We start from the raw sequence: 6,000 nt of genomic DNA on the forward strand, positions 1-6,000 counted from the left end.
GGAATAAAAGGAAAACTAATAATCTGACTATAGCAAACACATGAACGGGTTGTTTGTTTTTAAAAGCTAAGTGGTTTAGGGAGGGTAGGGGGAGACTAAAGTACACTTTAAAGCTCTAGCTCCAGGGCAAGTAATAAAAATTGTTGCTTTAATGTTTTTTTCATAACATTGTGAGCAATGAGAAGGTCTATTCCATCACACCAGCCTTCAGGGCAGAAAGTTTCAGCCTCCTGAGCTAAATCAAACTGGCATCGGCTCTCAGTTTTTCAGGCGGTTGCAACTGGTCTCAGCCTTCTGTAAGGCTGAAATTGACTGACGAGATAAAAAATAATTTCCCACCTATTTTATGGGTCTCTCTCCTCTTTTGCTCTCGTCAATTAATTATAAGGGTCCTGGAAACTCATTTTGCATTCTTGTCCCTGGATTACAGGGATGTAGGCGTCATACTTTTTCTGCATTAGGAATTGTTCTTATAAAGGAGGTTGAGAAGCAGCACCTTACCAAAGGCACGAAGCTAGCCCAAGAAACAACATAGCTGGGTACTCACTGTTCAAAGCCCTTAAGTGCCACTCGCTGATGACAGCTCTTGATGACACTCATTTGATAGTCCCTAAATTGTTAAGTCTGAACACATTTAAAATTAGGACATGTGCATCTAGGTCAAAGTATCAGAGTCTACCAGAGTCTCATCAATTCAGTCTTTTTTTTTTTTTTTTTTTTTTAAAGATTTTATTTATTCATTTTTTTCCCCCCAAAGCCCCAGTAGATAGTTGTATGTCATAGGTTCACATCCTTCTAGTTGCTGTACGTGGGACTCGGTCTCGCGTTGGACGGAGAAGTGGTGCCTCGGGGCGCGCCCGGGATCCGAACCCGGGCCGCCAGCATCAGAGCGCGCGCACTTAACCGCTAAGCCACGGAGCCGGCCCTCATCAATTCAGTCTTAATCACTCAACCCCTGAGCTCTCACCCTAAATTCACTTACCCACAGTGCCCCAGAGTTTATATACATCCTGGAACACACACAGAGACCGCATCCTCCAACATCACACAGACTTACCTAGCAGGGATTGTCTGTTTCTGGAAGAAACCCTGCCTCCATCTGCCTGTGTTTTGAATACCTGACTCTCCCATTTTCCAAGCTCTGTTTCTGTTTAGGAAGGCTGAATAGGGATTACAATAGTACCTAGCTCTTAGGTTTATAGCGAAGATTAAATGGGGCAATATAAGTAAAAACATTAAATACAACAGTTCTTGGTGCGCAGTGAGTGCACCATAAATATCAGCACTGTTATAGTCCATACCTGCACGACACGTGACCCCATAACTGGCTCTTTGGGAAAAGAGTCAGAGAAAGTTGGTCTTGTTCACCAAGTACCACGTTTGGCTCCACTTCTCCCAAGAGACTTGAAATAACTGAAGTAGGTAACATTAATTTTATTTTACTTTTAACACATTTGGGACTTTGTTAAATGTAGCATGCAAAAAATATTTTAATATGTATGTAAAATGACTTTTTAAGTGCCTTTAAAAAATCTCTGAGGTACTTCCAGCTCCAAAATGTTGTGATCTATGAAAAACTAATCTCAAATGCAGGCAAATTAACAGTGATACAATTCCCTAGATACACTGGAAATATATGGCATTGTCAGGCTGAGTTGCATTGGAAACAAGTTAAACCCAGAACCAGGAGCTTGAGGTTAATCTTCCCCTCCTTTCTCCCCACCAGCCCAGAGTCTATTATTGTCATCTTGAGTTCCCAGGACCTTTTGTAGCAGATACGAAGAGGAAGAGGAATAGCTGTAATTTGCAGAGAAGAAAGTAGGGCCAAGATTCTACAGAATCCCAAGCAGAGTAGCTGAAGTGAGCAGAACTCCAGGAAATCATCTGCAATTTCACCTTTTACCCTGAAAAAAAAGAATCCTAGAAGTGTAACTCAGGAAGGGGCCCCACCTAACCTCCCTCATCTTGGAGATGAAGAAACTGAGACCTAAAGAGAACAAGTGTCAAGAGCAAAGTCATCCAGCTTTTCTGAAACCTGGGCCTGGAAACCTAGAACTGATGCAGTGATGAATCATATTAAAGCAGTCTCAACCTATGTAACTTCCAAAGTGTCCACACACAGATAAATGTGTCTTTCCCTCTTGGACTACATTCAGCCTTCTTCAGTCACCCACAAACCAGGCAGCACCTGTCTCAGGAAAACAAACAAGAGTCTTCCAATCCTGAATTCAAGAGAAATGTCCGGTCTTAGGAACAAGTTACTAAAAGCAATGTGGTTCTACCTTTAGATTCACCCTTATCTTTCAAAAATACATAAAATAATATTATGGTGACATTAATTCTCCAAAAGTCAAAAACAAAACACAAGCAAGAAAAAGCCTGGGAATATTTCGTTTTAAGCATCTCATATATGAAAAGCTACCTAAAGTGGAATATGAGAGCGTGCTTCTGATGATTACTTTCTTTAAAAACAGAATAGAACTCCTTTTAAGTAGCCACAATCTGAATGACTGCATTTACAAGAGCACAACAGTTATACAGCTTTTCGGAAAACTATACACCAGAAGATAAGAGTTGTAAGCCTGTGTCTCTACTGCCTCCACGTCGTATGTATTTATATCCATTCATGTATTCCTTCCTTCAGCACGACTTCATATGTCCTCATTCACTTACTCATTCGTTAATTTATCAGTTCTACTTCATAGGTACTCACTCATTCATTCAGTTACTTACTGAGTACTACTGAGTACCTGACAAGTCAGACGGGGGCTCTGCCCTCATGGAACTTAAGAGTCCGAATGGAGCCTAGCCGCGCACACCAAAAGTGAAAGCACAAGATAGAAAAGCGAAAGGAACCTCAAAGGAGCCGGGATAAAGCACGCTGGAGGCTCAGGGAACTAGAGATTTGCTCCAGATGGGGGTGAGGGGCGCTCCTTGGCGGCCTGGAGCTGGGCCCGAGGCGAGAGGGAGGAGGCCAGATGACCGCCCCGCTCGCCGCCGCTCCGCAGCATCCTCCTCCACCCCGAGGCCCACTCTCGGCTTCCCCGTTTCTGCGCCCGGTGCCTCCCTCGTCATGGAAGCCGCAGGCCCCGCCCGTCTCCCGGTGGCCTTCCAGCCCCGTCGGTCAGTCGCTCCCACGAATGAGCGACTTAGGAAGTGCATCCCGGGCCGGCACCGGCCTCGGCCCGCCCGCCGGGAGAGCCCGGGGCCGGCGGCGAACGCACCTGCTGGGGTCGCTCGGGCGGCGCAGCGGCGGCGGTGACGGCGGCGGTGCCCGGGGCCAGGTTCGCGGCCCAGCTTCCAGCGGTGGCGGCCACACCCCCGACGCGGCCGGTACCCTTCGCGCCGCCCTGTGACCGCGGCCCTGCCCTCTGGCCGGGGGCGGAAAGGCGGGGCGCAGGGCCGGGGGCGCGGGCGCCCGGCGGGAAGGCCGAGTGGGGGAGGGGGCCGGGCGCCACCCCCAGAAGGCCCGCGGGCCTCGCCGCGACTCAGGCAGCCTGAGGGCCGCGGGTCGACCCGACGGCTCACCTTCTGGGTTCCGGCTCGCGTTAGAAAATTGAGGCTCACACCCTAGGTCCTGGGCCCGTGGCCCTGCCTCTTTATACAGGGGCGAAAGGGACTGGAGCGTCGCCCGCAGACCCTCTCGCGCCCGCGTGGCCGGGCCTTGTGGGCTGCGCTGTGTTTCAGAAGCTGTCGCCTCAGGTCCGGCGAAGGCCTTGGCAGAGGTGTCGTGTGCTTTAATGAGTGGCTGTGGGGTAGGGAAGGAAGGGGTCCCTGTGAAGCTAAAAGGAAAATGGGAACGGTTGTGGTCTGTCTCTGAGCCTGGCGAAGGTTCTGGAAACTCCATGCTCTGGGAGCTGTCAAATGCCGCCCACGAGTGAGCGATCTTACACCGTTCTTTCCCCATCCTGCCAGGGCAGGATTGTGAGAGAGGCAGCGACAACCCAAATGAGGAGATCCTTTGGTTTACGCATTGATTATATGAGGGTGCCCAAGAAGAAAGGAGGCTCATCTGATTACCCGGTGTGACATCTCAACAAGTCACACGCATTGCTGGTCACAAAGTGTGTGCTCACGTATTTTCAACGTTTTATGTTTTGATAAGTTTGCATTCCTTTGTTTAACTACGCTTATCAAATACAGTGATCTTTGTGAAACAGAATTCAGGTCTCTCCTCTTAACTAGAAAAAAAAATCTTTTAATTAAAAAAAAAAACCACATGCTCACTGAAAAACAAAAAGGTGCAAAACGTGCAATGTCTGTTTACCTACATACACAAAACCCTCAGTTAAAAGTCTCTCTACACTTTTATTAATCCCGTTGCCCACCAAATAAAGTATAAACTCTGAGACATTCAAGGTTCCTAGAAGTTTCTCACAATGTGATCTGGCCCACCTTTCCAGGATCATCTCTGGGGTGCTATATCCAGCTCCACTGAATTGCTGTTTTTTTCAAACGATCTGAGGTAAAGGACAAATTTTTATTACTCCAATCAGTCATGGACTATTATTTTTGTAAGATACAATTAAAAACTTGCTAGAAAAAGTGGAAAAAAGACATAGAAAACTACAAGCCCCCGTTTTCATTATGAGTACACAAGTATAAAATTACTTTTGTCAATTTGTTTTTGTTTTCTTTTAATTTCTAAATATTTACTCTCAATTTATCTCATCATGGACTAGTAAAAGCAGTTCATAGATTAGCACTGATGACCATACTTTAATTGGCACTGGCTTGCTGTTCTTTAAATGTGTCAGACGCTTTTCAACTTCTGGGCCTTTTCTCATGTTATTCCTTTAGTGCTGATCAAAGTTATTCTTTTCACCAAGGCTCAACTCATAATGTAATAATAATAATAGCTTAACATTTATTGAGTGCTTTATGCTCAGACTTTACATGCATTAACTGTGAATTCTTATCAGCAATGAGCTAGGTATTATTATTATTATTATTATTATTATTACTATTATTATTATTATTGCTTTACAGATGAAGACATTGAGGATTTGAGAGGTCAAATCACACAACTAGTGAGGTGCAAAGTTAGCATTCTAAACTGAGCTGGCTTGATTCCAGGGCCGGTGCAGTCAACCATGATGCTGGGACCTCTTCCGTGAAGCCTCTGCATTTGCTTTCGAGTTGAAATTAATCACTCCTTACTAGTACCTCTGCCACAACATTTTTTCCCGTTGGCTTTCATTCATATGTTTTCTACACTAAGCTTTAAGCTTCTGAGTACAGTGACATTTGTGTATCTCTATAGTTTTTAGTGCTGCTCTCTCCAACTGGAACATCCTTATGCCCTCAACCCTGCTCATAATAACCACTGGAAACCAAGCTCATCCTCATCGTGTGTTACCGCTATCTTTTGTGCTTACTTCATGTTATAATTATTTGTTTATGTCTGCATCCCCCGTTAGACCACAGGCCACATGCTACATTCAGTTATCTTACCAAAGATGTTTTTACTTATTTAATTGAGCAAGCACTTCCATAACATTCATGATGTGCCAAAGACTGTTCTCAGAGCTTTATAATCTCATAAACAGCCCTATAGGGCAGGCATTATTTTATCACCATTTAACCCATGAGGAAACCAAGGCACGGAGAAGTTACTAGTAAGATGCTAGTAAAGGGCAGAGTCAACATTCCAAGCCAGGCAGCCTGGCTCCAGAGCTGATTTCAGAACCATCATGCTGCTGAAATCAGCATGATTTTCCACTACACCATGCGCTCTTCCTGCTGAAAACACTTCAGTGACTTTCCACTGATCTTAGGATAAAGGTCAAACTCCTTAGTAGGGCCTGCAAAACTCTGTGTGGCCTTAACTCTGCAGCTGCATCTCCCACCAAGCTTGCTGGCTCCCTTCTAGCCACACTTATCTTCTTCCCTTGCTCCTGAGGCTCTTGCTCCCTCTGACCACAGCACATGTTGTTCCCTCAGCCTGGAATGCTGTTCCCTCACCTTGTTCCTTCCTTAACCCAAAATTATCCTTTAGAT

General features: G+C 45.6%; 1 protein-coding gene across 4 annotated transcripts in view; it reads right to left on the reverse strand.

The window, feature by feature from the left end:
- The window catches only part of CPQ (carboxypeptidase Q), a 583,418-nt gene extending 580,111 nt beyond the window's left edge, over positions 1-3,307 (reverse strand). For all 4 annotated transcript variants that reach the window (XR_015555979.1, XM_087447610.1, XM_087447609.1 and 1 more), the window contains exon 1: positions 3,225-3,307. The gene's annotated coding sequence lies outside the window, so the exon portion shown is untranslated. The remainder of the gene's footprint in view (positions 1-3,224) is intronic.
- Between the last annotated feature and the right edge of the window lie 2,693 nt (positions 3,308-6,000).

The sequence above is a fragment of the Ceratotherium simum genome, chromosome 23, assembly GCF_057802395.1.
Source record: "Ceratotherium simum simum isolate JZ-2026a chromosome 23, ASM5780239v1, whole genome shotgun sequence".
Taxonomy (NCBI): domain Eukaryota; kingdom Metazoa; phylum Chordata; class Mammalia; order Perissodactyla; family Rhinocerotidae; genus Ceratotherium; species Ceratotherium simum.